A 20,265-nucleotide genomic window follows, 5' to 3' on the forward strand; every position below is an offset into this window, starting at 1 on the left:
ACGCAAGCCTCTAAAATGGTCCAGCACGCCTATCATCTTTGATATTGAGGACCACCCTGATCGCATAACTGCGGTCGGATGCTTGCCGATGTTGGTCTCACCAACTATCCGCAACCTCAAGGTCACCAAGATGCTAGTTGACGGCGGGGCCGGCTTGAACCTGATCTCCTCCGCAGTGCTCCAGAAGCTTCAGATCCTTGACAGCGAGCTCGAAGAGACCGGCACATTCCAAGGAATCAATCCGGGAAGGAGCAAGCCGAAGGGGAAGATCACGTTGCCGGTAACATTTGGCAGCGAGCTAAACTTCAGGACTGAGAAGGTTACTTTTGACGTCGCTGACTTCCCATTGCCTTACAATGGGATACTCGGCCGTCCAGCGCTCGCCAAGTTCATGGCGTCCTCTCACTACGCCTACAACATGCTCAAGATGCCAGGCCCGATAAGTGTCATCTCTGTCCCTGGCGACAAGAAGGACGCACTTATCTGTGCCGACAAGATCTACCGGGAAGCAGCAGCCGCGACAGATAGCAAGTCACTTGCCGCTGAAGCTCCCGGGGGGAAGAAGAAGTCCAAGTCCGGCAAGAGCTCTGATGCCCACTCCGGCAAGCGCACCTCTCCGGAGTGCTGCGCTACCGTTGAGGACGCACCATCGAGCTCCACCGGCAAGTGTAAGAAGACGATGGCAGCTCCACCAGCGACCAAGAAGGTGTCCGCCAAGGAGGACGGCACTGGTGGTACCTTCACCATCAGTGCCACGCTTGACCCTAAATAGGAAAGCGCGCTCGTTGCTTTCCTGCGGGCGAACGTCGACGTGTTTGCATGGCAACCATCTGACATCCCCGGTGTTCCCAGGAAAGTAATTGAGCACCACCTTGCCGTCAATCCTCATGCGTGGCCCGTCAAGCAAAAAGTTAGGAAGCAAGCAGTGGAGCGCCAAGAATTCATAGCAGAAGAGATCAAGAAGTTGGAAGCGGCATGCCTTGTTAGAGGAGTGCTCCATCCTACGTGGTTGGCCAATCCTGTAGTCGTGCGCAAAGCAAATGGGAAATGGAGACTTTGTATAGACTTTACTGATGTCAATAAAGCTTGTCCCAAAGACCCATTTCCCTTGCCGCGCATTGACCAGATTGTTGACTCCACGGCCGGATGTGATTTGCTTTCATTTCTTGATGCATACTCAGGATATCATCAAATCTTCATGGCAGAAGAGGATGAAGAAAAGACCGCATTCATCACTCCATGTGGCACGTACTGTTTCATACGGATGCCTTTTGGCTTGAAGAATGCTGGTTCAACATTTGCAAGGGCAGTCCATGATGATTTTGAGCCACAGATGCATAGAAATGTGGAAGCCTACATGGATGACATAGTGGTCAAAAGCAAGGACAAAGCAACTCTGATCCAAGATTTGGACGAGACCTTTGCAAATCTGCGCAAGATCAACCTCAAGCTTAACCCCGAGAAGTGCGTGTTTGGAGTCCCTTCCGGCAAGCTTCTCGAGTTCTTCGTATCTCAGCGGGGAATCGAAGCCAATCCCGACAAGATCAAGGCCATTGAGCAGATTGAAGCACCAAAGCGTGTCAAGGATGTACGAAGACTTGCCGGTTGCGTAGCTGCTCTCAGCAGGTTTATCTCTAAGTCTGCTGAGCGCGCCCTGCCATTTTTCAAAATCTTGAAAAAGGCAGGTCCAATGAAATGGACTCCGGAAGCGGAGGCTGCGCTGCAAGACTTAAAGAGATACCTGTCCTCCACTCCAATACTTGTCGCACCTAAACCACAAGAGAAGTTGTTGCTATATTTAGCGGCAACCAATCAAGTGGTTAGTGCTGCGTTAGTAGCGGAGAGGGAGGCGGATGACGAGCTAACAACCACGGCAGGTGCATCCAGCGACAAGCAGGGGGCTTTGCCGATAAGCTCTGGTCCCGACAAAGATGGATCTGCGCAGGAGTGTAAGAATGTGCAGAAGAGAATGGTGCAGCGCCCAGTTTACTTCGTCAGTTCCCTCCTGCAGGGGGCTAGGTCAAGGTACTCTGGTGTGCAGAACTTGCTTTTCGACCTTCTCATGGCCTCGAGAAAGCTGCGCCATTACTTCCAGGCACATGAGATCACAGTTGTCACTCGCTTTCCGCTGAAGAGAATTCTACAAAATCCAGAAGCAACAGGCTGGATTGTCGAGTGGGCACTAGAACTGTCAAGCTTTGGCCTCAAGTTTGAAAGCACTTCAACTATCCAAAGCAGAGCCTTGGCGGAATTCATAGCAGAATGGACGCCAACACCAGATGAAGAAACTCCAGAAACGAGCATTCCCGACAAGGAAGCGAGCAGAGAGTGGATAATGTACTTCGATGGTGCCTTCTCGCTGCAAGGCGCCGGTGCCGGCGTGCTGCTTGTCGCGCCCACCGGAGAGCACCTCAAGTACGTAGTCCAGATGCACTTTCCCAAGGAGCAAGCAACAAACAATACTGCAGAGTATGAAGGTTTGCTTGCCGGTCTCAGGATCGCGGTAGACCTTGGGATCAAGAAGCTCATTGTCAGGGGTGACTCACAGCTTGTCATCCGCCAAGTAAACAAGAGTTATCAGAGTCCGTTGATGGAAGCTTATGTTGACGAAGTGAGAAAGCTAGAAGAACACTTTGACGGTTTGCAAATGGAACATGTTCCAAGAGCTCAGAATGACATTGCTGATGGCCTGTCGAAGTGCGCTGCGCTTAAGTTACCTGTGGAACCAGGAACCTTCGTGCTCAAGCTAACTCAACCGACTGTAGCACCATCAACCGGACAGAACAAGAAGAGAAAGTTGATTTCTGGCGACTATTTCCCGGCCGAGCTCCCTGAAGCCGCCGCCAAGAAGGTCCCCAAGATCAGCGCTAAGAGTGCTGAGGAGCAGTCTGCTCCGACAAGCCCTAGGGTTTGTTCCGTTGAAGCAAACGCTCCCGACAAGTTTTGCTCCGGCAAGCTTGCCGGGGAACATCAAGCTCCGGCTGAGACGCAGGTTCTTGCCATAGAAGCGGATGTTCCCGCAGCAGCAGATGTGCCTTTAGTCCTTGTTGTCGAGCCACAAGCTCCAGCATGGGCACAGCAGATTGTTCATTTCCTTCAGACAGGAGAACTTCCCGAAGAGCAAGAAGAAGCGGAAAGAGTAGCCCGGCAGTCAAGTATGTACCAGTTTGTTGACAGCACACTGTACAGAAGAAGACTCAACGGTGTGAAATTGAAGTGTATTTGCCGGGAAGATGGACATAAGCTGTTGGCAGAGATACATGGAGGCATATGTGGTCACCACATTGGCGCAAGAGCACTTGCCGGCAAAGCGTTTCGGCAAGGTTTCTTTTGGCCGACAGCCCTCCAGGATGCAACTGCACAAGTAACCAAGTGTGAAGCATGCCAGTTCCATTCCAAGCAGATACATCAGCCAGCTCAAGCTCTCCAGACAATTCCTTTATCCTGGCCATTTTCGGTCTGGGGGCTCGACATCCTCGGCCCCTTCCCCCGAGCTGTCGGGGACTTTGAGTACTTGTACGTTGCAATCGACAAGTTCACAAAGTGGTCGGAAGTGGAGGCAGTGAGGAAGGTAACAGCACAGTAAGCAGTCAAGTTCTTCAGGTCGATTGTTTGTCGCTTCGGGATCCCTAACAGGATCATCACCGACAACGGCACTCAATTTACGAGCCGCACCTTCATGTAGTACGTCCAAGATCTTGGCGCAAAGGTCTGCTTCGCTTTTGTTGCTCATCCGAGAAGCAACGGTCAAGCGGAGAGGGCGAATGCTGAAGTGCTGCGCGGACTCAAGACCAGGACTTTCGACAGGCTGCACAAGTGTGGAAGAAACAGGATTGAGGAGCTGCCGGTGGTTCTTTGGTCGATCAGGACGACGCCAAATCGAGCCACTAGCTAGACACCTTTCGCTCTAGTCTATGGAGCGGAAGCAGTTCTCCCCATGGAACTCGTATACGGGTCGCCTCGAGTGCTCGCTTATGATGAGCTCGAGCAAGAGCGGCTGCGACAAGATGACGCGCTGCTCCTTGAGGAAGACCGTCTTCAGGCTGCTGTACGAGCCACTCGATACCAGCAAGCTTTGTGCCGCTACCATAGCCGCAAAGTTAATGCCAGAAGTTTCGAGGAAGGCGACCTTGTTCTTCGGCGCGTTCCTTAATGGTTTTCTTAAAGAAGTTTTGTCAATCCTAAAGGAGCTAACAAAATGTGCAAGCTTCAGCGATCCATCTATGGACTGGTGCAAGCATCTCGGAGTTGGAATAAATGCTTTGATAGTGTGATCAAAGCATATGGTTTTATGCAGACTTTTGGAGAAGCCTGTATTTACAAAAAAGTGAGTGGGAGCACTACAGCATTTCTGATAAGTATATGTGAATGACATATTGTTGATCGGAAATAATGTAGAATTATTCTGCAAAGCATAAAGGAGTATTTGAAAGGAGTTTTCAAAGAAGGACCTCAGTAAAACTACTTACATATTGAGCATCAAGATCTATTGAGATAGATCAAGACGCTTGATAAGTTTTTTCAATAAGTACATACCTTGTCAAGATTTTGAAGTAGTTCAAAATAGAACAGTCAAAGAAAAATTCTTGCCTGTGTTGCAAAGGTGTGAAATTGAGTAAGACTCAAATCCCGACCACGGCAGAAAATAGAAAAGAGAATGAAAGTCATTCCCTATGCCTCAGTCATAGGTTCTATAAAAGTATGATATGCTATGTACCAGACCTATTGTATACCTTGCTCTGAATTTGGCAAGGGAGTACAATAGTGATCTAGGAGTAGATCACTGGACATTGGTCAAGAACATCCTTAGTGAGGACTAAGGAAATATTTCTCGATTATGGAGGTGATAAAAGAGCCCGTCGTAAAGAGTTACATCGATGCAAGCTTTTTACACTGATCCAGATGACTCTAAGTCTCAATCTGGATACATATTGAAAGTGGGAGCAATTAGCTAGAGTAGCTCCGTGCAGAGCATTGTAGACATAGAATATTGGCAAAATACATACGGCTCTGAATGTGACAGACCCGTTGACTAAGCTTCTCTCACGAGCAAAACATGATCATACCCTAGTACTCTTTGGGTGTTAATCACATAGCGATGTGAACTAGATTATTGACTCTAGTAAACCCTTTGGGTGTTGGTCACATGACGATGTGAACTATGGGTGTTAATCACATACAGATGTGAATATTAGTGTTGAATCACATGATGATGTGAACTAGATTATTGACTCTAGTGCAAGTGGGAGACTGAAGGAAATATGCCCTAGAGGCAATAATAAAGTTATTATTTATTTCCTTATTTCATGATAAATGTTTATTATTCATGCTAGAATTGTATTAACCGGAAACATAATACATGTGTGAATACATAGACAAACATAGTGTCACTAGAATGCCTCTACTTGACTAGCTCGTTTATCAAAGATGGTTATGTTTCCTAACCATAGACAAAAGAGTTGTCATTTGATTAACGGGATCACATCATTAGGAGAATGATGTGATTGACTTGACCCACTCTGTTAGCTTAGCACTTGATCATTTAGTATGTTGCTATTGCTTTCTTCATGACTTATACATGTTCCTGTAACTATGAGATTATGCAACTCCCGTTTACCGGAGGAACACTTTGGGTGCTACCAAACGTCACAACGTAACTGGGTGATTATAAAGGAGTACTACAGGTGTCTCCAAAGGTACATGTTGGGTTGGCGTATTTCGAGATTAGGTTTTGTCACTCCGATTGTCGGAGAGGTATCTCTGGGCCCTCTCGGTAATGCACATCACTATAAGCCTTGCAAGCAATGTAGCTAATGAGTTAGTTATGGAATGATGCATTACGTAACGAGTAAAGAGACTTGCTAGTAACGAGATTGAACTAGGTATTGGATGCCGACGATCAAATCTCGGGCAAGTAACATACCGATGACAAAGGGAACAACATATGTTGTTATGCGGTTTGACCGATAAAGATCTTCGTAGAATATGTAGGAGCCAATATGAGCATCCAGGTTCCGCTATTGGTTATTGACCAAGAATAGTTCTAGGTCATGTCTACATAGTTCTCGAACCCGTAGGGGTCCGCGCGCTTAAGGTTTCGATGACAGTTATATTATGAGTTTATGAGTTTTGATGTACCGAAGGAGTTCGGAGTCCCGGATGAGATCCGGGACATGACGAGGAGTCTCGAAATGGTCGAGACGTAAAGATCGATATATTGGACGACTATATTCGGAGTTCGGAAAGGTTCCGAGTGATTCGGGTATTTTTCGGAGTATCGGAGAGTTACGGGAATTCGCCGGGGAGTATATGGGCCTTATTGGGCCATACGGGAATAGAGGAGAGAGGCCAAAAGGAAGGAGGCATGCGCCCCCCCTCTGGTCCGAATTGGACAAGGGGAGCAGCCCCCTTTTCCTTATTCCTCTCCCTCTCTTTTCCCTTCTCCTACTCCAACAAGGGAGGTGGAATCCTACTAGGACTAGGGAGTCCTAGTAGGACTCCACACTTGGCGCGCCCCCTCCTAGGGCCGGCCTCCTCCCCCCTTGCTCCTTTATATACGGGGCCTGGGGGGCACCCCATGACACACAAGTTGATCTACGGATCGTTCCTTAGCCGTGTGCGGTGCCCCCCTCCACCATATTCCACCTCGGTCATATCGTCACGGACTTTAGGCGAAGCCCTGCGCCGGTAGAGCATCATCATCATCACCACGCCGTCGTGCTGACGGAACTCATCCCCGAAGCTTTGCTGGATCGGAGCCCGGGGATCGTCATCGAGCTGAACGTGTGCTGAACTCGGAGGTGCCGTACGTTCGGTACTTGGATCGGTCGGATCGTGAAGACGTACGACTACATCAACCGCGTTGTCATAACGCTTCCGCTTACAGTCTACGAGGGTACGTGGACAATACTCTCCCCTCTCGTTGCTATGCCATCACCATGATCCTTGCGTGTACGTAGGAAATTTTTTAAAATTACTACATTCCCCAACAGTGATCACCATCACTGGCAATCGGAAAAAGGCAGAAGACTAGTGCTTTCATAAAGGCTCAAAGATCGCCGATGCTCAGATGGCGGTAGTAGAGCTACAAGAATATCAGAAAACCGCAGATCCGAGTGATTTGCTGCGAGCCAAGAAGCCTGCTACCGAATCAGCGTTTTAGTCGTCTGGTGAGACCAAGCCGATTCACATCCACCCGACCGATCCCAATGCTGCTCCGACTCATATCTCCACAACACTTGACTCCAAATAGGAAGAAGCGCTCATCCAGTTCCTCCGTGAGAACTGGGACATCTTCGCATGGAAGCCTGCTGACATGCCGGGTGTTCCCAGGGGGCTGGCGGAGCACCGCTTACGAGTCGACCCAAAGATAAAACCTGTGAAGGAACATCTTCGACGGTCCGCCATCCAGAAGAGAAAGGCCATTGGCGAGGAGGTGGCTCGGCTCCTGGCAGCAGAGTTTATCCGAGAGATTTACCACTCTGAGTGGCTCGCCAATGTTGTCATGGTCCCCAAGAAGGACAAGTCACTTCGCATGTGCATTGATTTCAAACATATCAATCGGGCCTGCCCGAAAGATCATTTTCCTCTCCCTCGCATCGACCAAATTGTCGACTCGACTGCAGGATGTGAGAGATTATCTTTTTTAGACGCCTATTCCGGGTACCATCGGATCCGTCTGTATGGACCCGATGAGATCAAAACAGCTTTCATCACTCCATTCGGGTGCTTCTACTATGTCACCATGCCATTCGGCCTCAAGAATGCCGGAGCCACGTTCATGAGGATGATTCAGAAGTGTTAATCACTCAAATCAGTCGGAATGTGGAAGCATACATGGATGATATTGTGGTCAAATCACGGAAGGGTTCCGACCTGTTGACTGACCTTGCTGAAAAATTTGCCAATCTCAGGAGGTACGATATCAAGCTTAATCCATCAAAGTGCACATTCGGAGTTCATGGCGGAAAGTTACTCGGTTTTCTCGTTTCCGAACAAGGAATCGACGCCAACCCAGAAAAAGTTGGTACGATACTCCGGATGAAACGCCCTGTGTGTGCACGATGTCCAGAAGCTTACTGGATGCTTGGCCGCGTTAAGTCGATTCTTCTCTCGCCTCAGTGAAAAGGCGTTGCCTCTTTACCGACTGATGAAGAAATCTGACAAGTTCGAGTGGACTCCGGAAGCTGATGCAGCGTTTGCAGAGCTAAAAGCTCTGCTCTCCACTCAGCCGGTGCTTGCTGCTCCAATCAACAAAGAGCCTTTGTTGCTTTACATTGCAGCCACAGGACAACTCGTCAGTACAGTGCTTACGGTCGAGCGGGAAGAAGAAGGGAAAGCCTTCAAAGTTCAGCGCCCTGTATACTATCTCTCCGAAGTATTGACCCCATCGAAGCAAAGATACCCTCATTATCAGAAGCTTGTGTATGGGATTTACATGACCACGAAGAAGGTTGCTCATTATTTCTCTGATCATTCCACTACAGTCGTCAGCGACGCCCCACTGTCAGAGATTCTGCATAACAGAGATGCAACTGGTCGAGTGGCAAAATGGGAAATTGAACTCCTTCCCCTTGATATCAAGTTTGTGGCAAAGAAAGCCATTAAGTCCCAAGCAATAGCAGATTTCATCGCCGAGTGGATTGAACAACAGCAGCCGACTCAAGTTCACTCGGAGCACTGGACCATGTTCTTTGACGGTTCTAAAATGTTAAATGGTTCCGGTGCTGGGGTTGTATTGGTTTCCCCCCGAGGAGATAAGCTCAGATATGTGCTCCAGATTCATTTTGATTCCTCCAACAATGAAGCAGAATACGAGGCGCTTTTGTATGGGTTGCGCATGGCCATTTCACTCGGCGTCCGTCGCCTTATGGTCTATGGCGACTCAGATTTGGTGGTCAATCAGGTGATGAAGGAGTGGGACGTTAGAAGCCCAGCCATGACTGGATACTGCAATGCAGTAAGGAAGCTTGAAAAGAAATTTGAGGGGTTAGAGCTCCATCATATACCCCGACTGAAGAATCAAGCGGCTGATGATTTGGCGAAGATAGGTTCCAAGAGGGAAGCCATTCCCACTGATGTGTTCTTGGAGCATATCCATAATCCATCAGTTAAGGAAGATCCTTTTACCGAAGAACCTCCGCAGCCAAAAAGTGCTACAGATCTGACTGAAGTAGAAGTTCCAGCGGTGGTCGACCTGATCATGGAAGCATTGGTCATCACTCCCGACTGGACAGTGTCGTACATCGCGTATATCTTGAAGAAAGAACTCCCAGAGGACGAAGAAGAGGCTCGACAGATCGTCCGCCGATCTAAGGCCTTTACCGTGATAAAGGGACAGTTGTATAGAGAAAGCGCGACTGGAGTAGGGCAGAAGTGTATAACGCCAGAAGAAGGTCAGATAATCCTTGACGATATCCACTCGGGGACCTATGGCCATCATGCGTCCTCTCGGACCATTGTGGCTAAAGCATACCGAGCGGGATTTTACTGGCCAAGAGCGAATGAAATGGCAAAGGAGATAGTCGACAAGTGTGAAGGATGTCAATTTTACTCCAATATGTCACATAAGCTCGCCTCAGCCTTGAAGACCATTCCACTCGTCTGGCCTTTCGCTGTATGGGGATTGGATATGGTTGGACCTCTGAGAACAGGCAGAAGCGGCTTCACCCATGTGCTGGAAGCATTCGACAAGTTCACCAAATGGATCGAGGCTAAGCCCATCAAAAATCTTGATGCTGGCACTGCCGTCAGCTTCATCAGGGAGTTGATATTCAGACATGGAGTTCCACACAGCATCATCACAGACAATGGGTCATACTTCGATTCTGAGGAATTCAGAGCCTTTTGCACATCTCAGGGTACACGAGTCGACTACGCTTCAGTCGCTCACCCCCAGTCGAATGGACAGGCAGAACGAGCAAATGGCTTAATTCTCAAAGGGTTGAAACCCTGATTAATGCGCGATCTCAAGCACGCAGGTGGCGCATGGGTCGATGAACTTCCGTCGGTACTTTGGGGATTAAGGACCACACCCAACCGGTCGACTGGGAGAACTCCGTTCTTCCTGGTTTACGGAGCTGAAGCAGTCTTGCCGAGTGACCTGCTTCACAATGCGCCCCGAGTCGAACTCTACACCGAAGCTGAAGCCGAGCAAGCCCAGCAGGACGCAGTCGACCTTCTAGAAGAAGAAAGAGAGATGGCCTTGATCCGATCGACCATTTATCAGCAGGACTTGCGTCGCTTCCATGCCAAAAACGTGAAGAGCCGAGCTTTCCAGGAGGGAGATTTGGTTCTCCGAGTGGATCAGCAGAAGCCACACAAGCTCGCTCCTACTTGGGAAGGTCCCTTCATCGTAACCAAGGTTCTCCACAACAGAGCATACTGCCTTTACAATGTCGAGCACCAGATTGACGAGCCCCGAGCGTGGAACGCGGAGCTACTCCGCCCCTTTTATACTTAAGTATTCACTCGGATGAGTTGTAATAAAAGTACTTCTGTAGTTTATTTATCAAAGACAAGAGCTTTATAGTTTTCCCAGTGATTGTTGTTACTTTTGTCCGCATAAAGCAGTCCCCCAGTGGGTGGCTTAGCTGCGAATTCGTTTCGCCTAAGTCTGTAAAAAAAATCCTTACCGAGTGGTGAGCCAGCCTCCCACTCGGGGGCTTAGCTGCGAATCCGTTTCGCCTAAGTTAAACAAAATCCTACCGAGTGGTAAGCCAGCCTTCCACTCGGAGGCTTAGCTGTAGTCCAAGTACTCGCCTAAGTTAAACAAAATCCTACCGAGTTGTAAGCCAGCCTTCCACTCGGAGGCTTAGCTGCAGTCCAAGTACTCGCCTAAGTTAAACAAAATCCTACCGAGTGGCAAGCCAGCCTTCCACTCGGAGGCTTAGCTGCAGTCCAAGTACTCGCCTAAGTTAAACAAAATCCTACCGAGTGGTAAGCCAGCCTTCCACTCGGAGGCTTAGCTGCAGTCCAAGTACTCGCCTAAGTTAAACAAAATCCTACCGAGTGGCAAGCCAGCCTTCTACTCGGAGGCTTAGCTGCAGTCCAAGTACTCGCGTAAGTTCAAACAAAATCATGCCGAGTGGTGAGTCAGCCTCCCACTCGGGGGCTTAGCTGCAGCATAGCACTCGCCTATGTACAAACACAACGTGCACTCCGCAAGGAGGACGAGGTGCAGGTTGACTGCTACCCTCTCCTTTCGAGCTACGCCACAAACACAACGTGTGACCCGCAAGGAGGACGAGGTGCAGGTCGACTGTTACCTTCTTCTTCAGAGGTACGCCACGGAAATCCTACCAAGTGGAGAGCAGACCTCCCACTCGGGGGCTTAGCTGCAGCCCAGTGCTCGCCTAAGTTTTTGAAAATCCTACCGAGTGGAGAGCAGACCTCCCACTCGGAGGCTTAGCTGCAGCCCAGTGCTCGCCTAAGTTTTTGAAAATCCTACCGAGCGGAGAGCAGACCTCCCACTCGGGGGCTTAGCTGCAGCCCAGTGCTCGCCTAAGTTTTTGAAAATCCTACCGAGTGGAGAGCAGACTTCCCACTCGGGGGCTTAGCTGCAGCCCAGTGCTCGCCTAAGTTTTTGAAAATCCTACCGAGTGGAGAGCAGACTTCCCACTCGGGGGCTTAGCTGCAGCCCAGTGCTCGCCTAAGTTTTTGAAAATCCTACCGAGTGGAAAGCAGACCTCCCACTCGGGGGCTTAGCTGCAGCCCATTGCTCGCCTAAGTTTTTGAAAATCCTACCGAGTGGAGAGCAGACCTCCCACTCGGGGGCTTAGCTGCAGCCCAGTGCTCGCCTAAGTTTTTGAAAATCCTACCGAGTGGAGAGCAGACCTCCCACTCGGGGGCTTAGCTGCAGCCCAGTGCTCGCGTAAGTATGACGAGGTACGAGTCGATTGCAATCTGTGCTTCATCCTTACCTACAAAAGAGCATTTCAAACAACAACATATAGACCAAGCGAAAGACAATGTTAGTTCGGAGGCAGATGCAAACATATTCAACGTCAAATCCAAGTTCAGATATCGTCTTACGAACCAGAAGTGCTCAGGCGCTAAGCCTGTTAAAGTTTATCTGTTACAAAAATCACTCGGCATACCGAGGCAAATTTAAAGCATCAAGCATAGAAGTTTTTACCCCTCCTGTGGAGGGCTGGAAGGCACAACGAACTCGTCCAGTTCAATTCCATCAGCGATCCGAGTGGCAGCAGCGATGAAGGTCTCCATGAAGGATCGGAAGTCATGCTTCTTGGTATTGGCAACCTTGAGAGCTGCCAGCTTGTCCTCTCGCGCATCCTTAAAGTGAACACAGACCAGAGATAGAGCAACGTCGGCACCGCACCTGGCAGAAGACTTCTTCCATTCTTGCACTCGACTTCGAACTTCATTCAGTCGAGTCATCAGAGACTCGAGGTCGTTCTGAAGTGTTTCTCTTGGCCAGAGTACCGTGTTGATGCACAACGTTGCAACCTTCAGCCTTGCAATATAGTCAACCACAGCGGCAACACGAGACTCGAGTCGGAGCACGTTCATGGCGGCTTCATCCTTCAGAGGAGAGTTGATGGGATCCAAGCCAGTCTCCACTCGACTAGTCTCCTCTTCAAAGTTTTGGCAGAATTCTGCGGATACGATCCAAGGATAAGCCAACATTTCTACAATAAGTCAGTGTTACCAGTCGGATCTAAGGGGTTACCTTCGAGCATGAGGAACAACTTCTTGGCGAGCCCCCCCAGATAAATCTCTAAGTCGTTCTTCTTTCCAGCTAGCTCACTAGCCTTATCACTCAAGGCCAACTTGTCACTCTTCAGTCCACTGGCATACTTGTTGGCCGTGTCGAGAGCTGCTTTCAGATTGGTATTCTCCTCTTCAAGTTTGCTGATGGAAGCCAACTTTTCTTCGGCGAGTTTGGTATTTTCCGAAGCTGCTTTCTGCGCCTCAGCGAGTTCAAGATCCTTCTTCTTCAGAGAATCCCTCAATTTGTCTGCAAAATAATAGTGAGATCAAGCTCGGGAGCGATCAAGGAACAAAAGCAGTCGTCGAGAGTCTCACCAAACATACCTTTTGCCTCCTCCTTCGCCTTCATGAAGTTCTCCTGGACAAGCTTCAGATCAAGTTCAAGCTGGATATGCTTGTTCTCCAATTCAGTATAACGAGCTGCAAGCTCGTAAGATTTCTGCGAAGGATCAATCGACAAACATCAAAAATAGGTCACTTTCGAGTGACTAAGAGAAAAAGCGTAGTATTTCTAAGACTACAGCCGAATCTAAACATTCAACTGTAGTCTCGGGGACTACACCCAGTGGGTGCACTCAGCGTGCCCCCACTGGTTCTATCAGCTAGTGTCGATCAGTCGACCAAAAAAGGCAGAAAGGCTAACCACCAACAGTTAGTCACAGTTCCAAAAAAAAGTGTGTTCTTCAGACCGTAGTCGACCGCCAGCAGTCGACCACAGTCTCGGGGACTACACCCAGTGGGTGCACTCAGCGTGCCCCCACCGGTTTATGATTCCAATCGACCAGATCGAGTAAAACAAGCAATGATGAAAAGTTCAAGGCATTAAGACTATGGTCGACTGCCAGCAGTCTACCACAGCCTTGGGGACTACACCTAGTGGGTGCACTCAGCGTGCCCCCACCGATCCAGATATTCAACCGACACACCCAGTGGGTGTACGACAGATACTAAAATTTTCAGAAAGAAAAGTTTTCAGGTATCATATCCTAACAGAACAGGCGGTGATCGACCAACCTGAACATTGCTCTGAAGGGCTGAACTGGCGTCATAAGCCGCTTGACTGACGTCTCAGATCGCCTTCACTTGCTCCATCATAACCCCCGCCTGGCGTATGGCTTCTTTGGCAGCGCTTGCTTGGTCTTCTGGGACGTGGTGGGTAGATAAAAGTGAAGGTTGATCAGCACTCGACGATGAAGGGCGAGCACTCGTCAGCGGCACCGCAAAGGATACGGTAGGCCGAGTGACGTTGTCCCCCTCCGCAACCAACATCTCAGGTGCTGATACGACCCGAGCTGTCTTGTCAGCAGACGCTCTCCTATTCCTCCTCTGCCTCAGTGGTTCCTCGTCATCATCATCAGGAAGATCAATGACGATATTAGGTGGAGCTGCAGAAAAGATTCAAAGTTAAAAATGAAGATCCTGTCGACTGAAAACGAAACTACAAAGGTCATACCAGGGTTGGAAGTGACAGCATCCTCCATCTCTTGATCTTCAGGTTTGGTCGAGGTCTCAGAAGTTGCAGCACTGCAGTTCCAGAAATCAGTCGGTCAGTGAGCAAATCGACCAAGAATGAATTCATAAGAAACAAGAAGACACAAGTTACGTCATTACCCAGAAATAGTGGGAATCACCATCTTCATCTTCGGCAAGGCCTTCGTCGGCTTTGAAGGTGCCACTCGAGATTGCTTCGGCGCTTTCTCAGTCGGCGCCGGAGAGGTCGTCCGAGGACGCTTGGTCGACTGCACAACAGGCGCGGTCCCCTTGCCGCGCTCGACTGCAGGGTCATGGGCAAGCTTGGATCTTCTTTCAGAACGGGGAGGCGCGACTTCCTCCTCCTCTTCCTCCTCCTCTTCGTCATCAGAATCACCATCTCCATCATCCTCATCGCCATCCGATTCCCACTCCTCTTGACTTTCACCTCCACTTCCTTCCTCCTCCTCGGTCTGTGCTTGCGCCCCGTTGGGCATCGAATACAACTCACTGGTAGCCTGAAAGACAACAAACAAGACAGAAGTCAATTGACTGATCTGCAGCAAAACAGAATGGACGAAGCATGATTACAGTCGGAGACAAGTGGTCATACCTTGTCTGCTTCGTAAGACTGGTCGAGTGGCGGGATCCTCCTGGCCCCACGAGGGTTATCTTTGTTCCCTGTGATGGCAGTCATCCACCTCTCCAGTGTGGCGTCGTCGACCTCCTCTGGGTGGACTCGAGTGGTGTCTTCGGTACCAGAATACAACCACATCGGGTGACCTCGGTATTGAAGTGGCTGAATGCGCCGTCGAAGGAAAACCTCCAAGAGATGCATGCCAGTGACCCCGTCGCGAATGAGCTGGTCTACGCGCTCCATCAACATTTTTACCTGAGCCTTCTCCTCCGGAAGCACTTTCAGAGAAGACGGTTTGTTCGCTCGACTCATGGAGAAGGGAGGGAGCCCAGTCGACTGCACTGGCGTTGACTGGTCTTGGCAGTAGAACCAACTTGACTGCCACCCTCTAACTGACTCGGGAAGGGTCGTAGCTGGAAAAGCAGTCTTACTCCTCATCTGGACCCCAAGACCCCCACACATCTGGATTACTTGGGTTCTCTCGTCATTCGTATTAGCATTTTTCATCGTCTGAGAGCGACAGGTGAATATGTGTTTGAAAAGGCCCTAGTGCGGCCGACAACCCAAAAAGTTTTCGCACAAAGACACAAAAGCGGCGAGATAGGCAATGGCATTGGGTGTGAAGTGGTGGAGTTGTGCCCCGAAGAAGTTCAGAAACCCCCGAAAGAAAAGATGCAGCGGCAGAGAAAACCCACGATCGACATGGGTGGCTAAAAGGACACACTCACCCTCCTGAGGCTGAGACTGCCACTCCGTCCCCGGAAGCCTAGCCGCCCCGTGCTCGATCAACCCTTCGTTGGCCAGATCGTCGAGATCCTTCTGGGTGATGGTCGAGCGGATCCAATCCCCCTGGATCCAACCTTGCGGCAGGCGGGACCGCGACGAGGATCCAGCCCGACTGGTCGCTCTTCCCTTCGCCTTCGCCGTCGCCTTCTTCGCCCGCTCCAAAGCCGCCGTCTTCTCCTTCACCATTGTTGCCGGCGAAGCAGGCACAGAGCAGCAGCACGGAGCAGGCGGCGAGCGAAGCCGATGAATCTGAAGACGGAGGAGGGGAAAATGGGGGCGCACTATTCAAAAACCCTCGCCCGGTGCCTTATATGGAGTCGCTCCCGAGTGGCTGACTGGTAGGCCCGGGAAATCCTGTCAAATCCCGAAACAGTCACGCGAGCGATACGTGGTGAAAAAGGCGGCACGGAAATGGAGGCGTCTCTGCCTTATCCCATCCGAGTACCGCGGTCTTCTCCGCTTCGCGCGCTTCCCAAAATTCGGATCCCACTAAATCCGCTAACAGCAGAGCAACTTGTCAGACGGAAGATCTCCTGTGATCCGTCGCTCAGAAATCTCCAAGTTCATAAAGTTCACCCCACAGATATAAAGAATGGATCAAGGCGACTGAAAGAGAAGTTGACACCATCACTAAAAAGTCATTGATCCAGAGTAAGACACATTCACAACACCAGAAAACAGGTCGGAAAGATTATCAACTCCTTCCTCACTCAAACCTCGATCCATTCAGGGGCTAATGATGAAGTCATGTACCTAGGGTAGGGTCATGAACCTGTCTAAGGTACCCTCCCCAAGCACATCTTTAGTAGAAACCGTCTTCCAGTCGACCTAGAGGGATTCCACTCGACGGACTTGGAGACACTCGACCATGAAGACTCACTCGACCACCAGGAGTTCAAGAGCCACTCTATATCCAAACGGTCTGTAATTAAGTAGTCTTTATGGTCATGATGACACTTTATGTAAGGCGTTACCAGTAACGCCCGGCCTTAATGTACTTTAAATCCTCCGCTACGTGGGCTGGTTGGGGTCTTGGCGTCCTCTATATAAGCCACCCCCCTCCACTGGCAGAAGGGTTGGCACCCCTGTAACTCATACGCATATAATCCAGTCGACCGCCTCCGGGCTCCGAGACGTAGGGCAGTTACTTCCTCCGAGATGGGCCTGAACTTGTAAATCACTTGCGTATACAACTACTCCATAGCTAGGATCTTGCCTCTCCATACCTACCCCCTATTCTACTATCAGTCTTAATACCACGACAGCGACTGCGCAGTACCTTTGCTGGGGCTGGCCGGTGCCATGGCCCTGATGGTGGTGGAGAGCAGCCTCCGCGCCGGTGTCTTGGTGGTCGGGGAAGGGAGGCCGAGGCCATGGCCGTCGAGGGATAAGGATGTCGTGAACGGAGGAGCCGGGCTTGATTCCGCGAGGCTGGGGCGTGGGGGCGGGCCATGGCCGGGATCGACGGCGCCAGGGACGCCCCTGCCACTCAGCTGCCCTAAGTTCGATGGTGGGACGCGGGAGCTTTTAGATGTGTGAGCGAGAGGGAAGGGAGAGGGGGAGCTCGATGCGATCTGAGATCGACGGGTGGGTCGGGCACCGTCAGTGGCGGCGGCGAGGGCGTGAAGGGAGCGAGGCGACGAGGGCGTGAGAGAGAGGCGGGGGTGCAGAGGACGGCGGCGGCGTGAGGGGAGGGGTGGATCGAGGGAGAGAGGAGGGGATCTGAGTCATCGACAGGAAGTGGATCGGGGGAAAGGAGGCGGCGGCGGGAGTGGATCGGGGGAGGGAGGAGGGGATCTGAGTTATGGTTTGGGTAGTTGGGTTGCGGTTGGGTGAGAGGGTGAGGGCGGCGGCGGAGGTGGGTGGGGCGAGGTTCAGAGGGGTGGGTGGCGGAGACGAGGGGGACGAGGGGGGTCTACATCGGGGAAGAGGGGAGAGGATCTAAGGGGGGAGGGAGAGAAAGAAAGAATGGATGCGGGGGGGGTGGGTGGGTGGGTGGAAAATGTCCATGAGGACAGACCTAGGGTTTTGGCTCGGGTGGGTTTGGGCCGTTGGATCTGGAAGCATACGATGGTGGTTGATGCTTCATCCGCGTGATATGCTCATGGTCCAATCAGAACGCAGCAAACCGTTTGATGACCTTATGACCATATAAATTGGTCATGATCGATTCAAGATAAAAAATTTCATTCCATTTTTCAGTGCTCAAAATGAGTTTTTTTGTGAAAGTCCTATCAAATATTTGTTCAAATGATATCATATTTTGCACGAGTTTACATCTTGGATTTGCAAACAATATTGACAAATGGAGTTTTTATTTCCTTTGCACGAAAAATCAATTTTCCATTTTTTGAGTGCCCAAAATAAGTTTTTTTTGTGAAGGACCTATAATATATTTGTTGCAAAATTGTACCAAATCAATTTTCTAAAATACTAGGACATATTTAATGCACAATTGACCAAATGGTTGGGTTTAAAAAGTTTTGATCCACCTCTCGTGAAAAAGACAAATTTCCGTCGATTCAGTTGGAAGCGGGTCAAATTTGAACTGCAGCTGCCTTATAGTTTTCTCTTTATTTTTTCCAAAAATCATTTCTAGGTACATAAGTATCTATTTAATCAGATAAACACCAAAAAAATTCAAGATTCAACCACTAGCTAGGAACGGTTAATCCGCCATTTTGACCCATTTTGAAACGGGCATAAAAAATTCAAGAAAAATCAAAAAAATTGAAAACCTTCGCATTGTGTCATTATATGTGGCCAAGTTACCAACAAAAATTATAAACTTGTAATACGACAATTATTTTAAAAAAGTGTTCTCAGAAACGAGCTATCAAGTGTGAAGATGCATGGCTTTCAAGCCAAATGATCAATCTTATGCCAACATTCATGACATAGTTTGTTCAAATCATTTCATATTGTGTAGAAGGGTGCATCTTGGAATGGCACACAATGTTTCCTAAGGAAGTTTTCATTTTCTTTGGACGAAAAATTCATTTTCCATTTTTCGAGTGCCCAAAATGAGTTTTTTTTGTGAAGGACCTATAATATATTTGTTGCAAAATTGAACCAAATTAAATTTCTAAAATACTAGGACATATCTAATGCACAATTGACCAAATGTTTAGGTGTTAAAAGTTTTTATCCACCACTGGTGAAAAAGACAAATTTCTGCCGATTCAGCTAGAAACGGATCAAATTTGAACTGCAACAGCCTTATAGTTTTCTCTTTATTTTTTCCAAAAATCATTTCTAGGTACATAAGTATGTATTTCATCATAGAAACACCAAAAAAATCCAAGATTCAACCAGTAGGTAGGAACGGTTATTCCCGCCATTTTGGCCGCATTTTGAAACGGGCATAAAATATTCAAAAAAATCAAAAAATTGGAAAACCTTCGCATTGTGTCATTATATGTGGCCAAGTTACCAGGAAAAATTATAAACTTGTAATACGGCAATTATTTTAAAAAAGAGTTCTCAGAAACGAGCTATCAAGTGTGAAGATGCAATGTTTTCAAGCCGAATGATCAATCTTATGCCCACATTCATGACATAGTTTGTTCAAATCATCTCATATTGTGCACAAGGGTGCATCTTGGAATGGCACACAATGTTTCCTAAGGAAGTTTTCATTTTCTTTGGACGAAAAATTCATTTTCCATTTTTCGAGTGCCCAAGATGAGTTTTTTTTTTGTGAAGGACCTATAATATATTTGTTGCAAAATTGAACCAAATTAAATTTCTAAAATACTAGGACATATCTAATGCACAATTGACCAAATGTTTAGGTGTTAAAAGTTTTTATCCACCACTGGTGAAAAAGACAAATTTCTGCCGATTCAGCTAGAAACGGATCAAATTTGAACTGCAACAGCCTTATAGTTTTCTCTTTATTTTTTCCAAAAATCATTTCTAGGTACATAAGTATCTATTAATCATAGAAACACAAAAAAAATACAAGATTCAACAACTAGCTAGGAACGGTCATTCCGTCGTTTTGACCGCATTTTGAAACGGGCATAAAAAATTCAACAAAAATCAAAAAATTGGAAAACCTTCACATTGCGTCATTATATGTGACCAAGTTACCATCAAAAATTATAAACTTGTAATACGGCGATTATTTTAAAAAAGTGTTCTCAGAAACGAGCTATCAAGTGTGTAGATGCATGCCTTTTAACCCAAATGCTCAATCTTATGCCCACATTCATGACATAGTTTGTTCAAATGATCTCATATTGTGCACAAGGGTGCATCTTTGAATGGCAAACAATGTTGCCTAATGAAGTTTTCATTTTCTTTGGACGAAAAAATCATTTTCCATTTTTCAAGTGCCCAAAATGAATTTTTTTGTGAAGGACCTATAATATATTTGTTGCAAAATTGTACCAAATCAATCTTCTAAAATACTAGGACATATTTAATGCACAATTGACCAAATGGTTTGGTGTCAAAAGTTTTTATCCACCTCTGGTGAAAAAGACAATTTTCGGCCGATTCAGCTGGAAACGGGTCAAATTTGAACTGCAGCTGTAGTATAGTTTGCTCTTTATTTTTTCCAAAAATCATTTCTAGGTACATAAGTATCTATTTAATTAGAGAAACATAAAAAGCTTTCCAAGATTCGACCACTA

The sequence above is a fragment of the Triticum aestivum genome, chromosome 6B (assembly GCF_018294505.1).
Source record: "Triticum aestivum cultivar Chinese Spring chromosome 6B, IWGSC CS RefSeq v2.1, whole genome shotgun sequence".
Lineage (NCBI taxonomy): Eukaryota > Viridiplantae > Streptophyta > Magnoliopsida > Poales > Poaceae > Triticum > Triticum aestivum.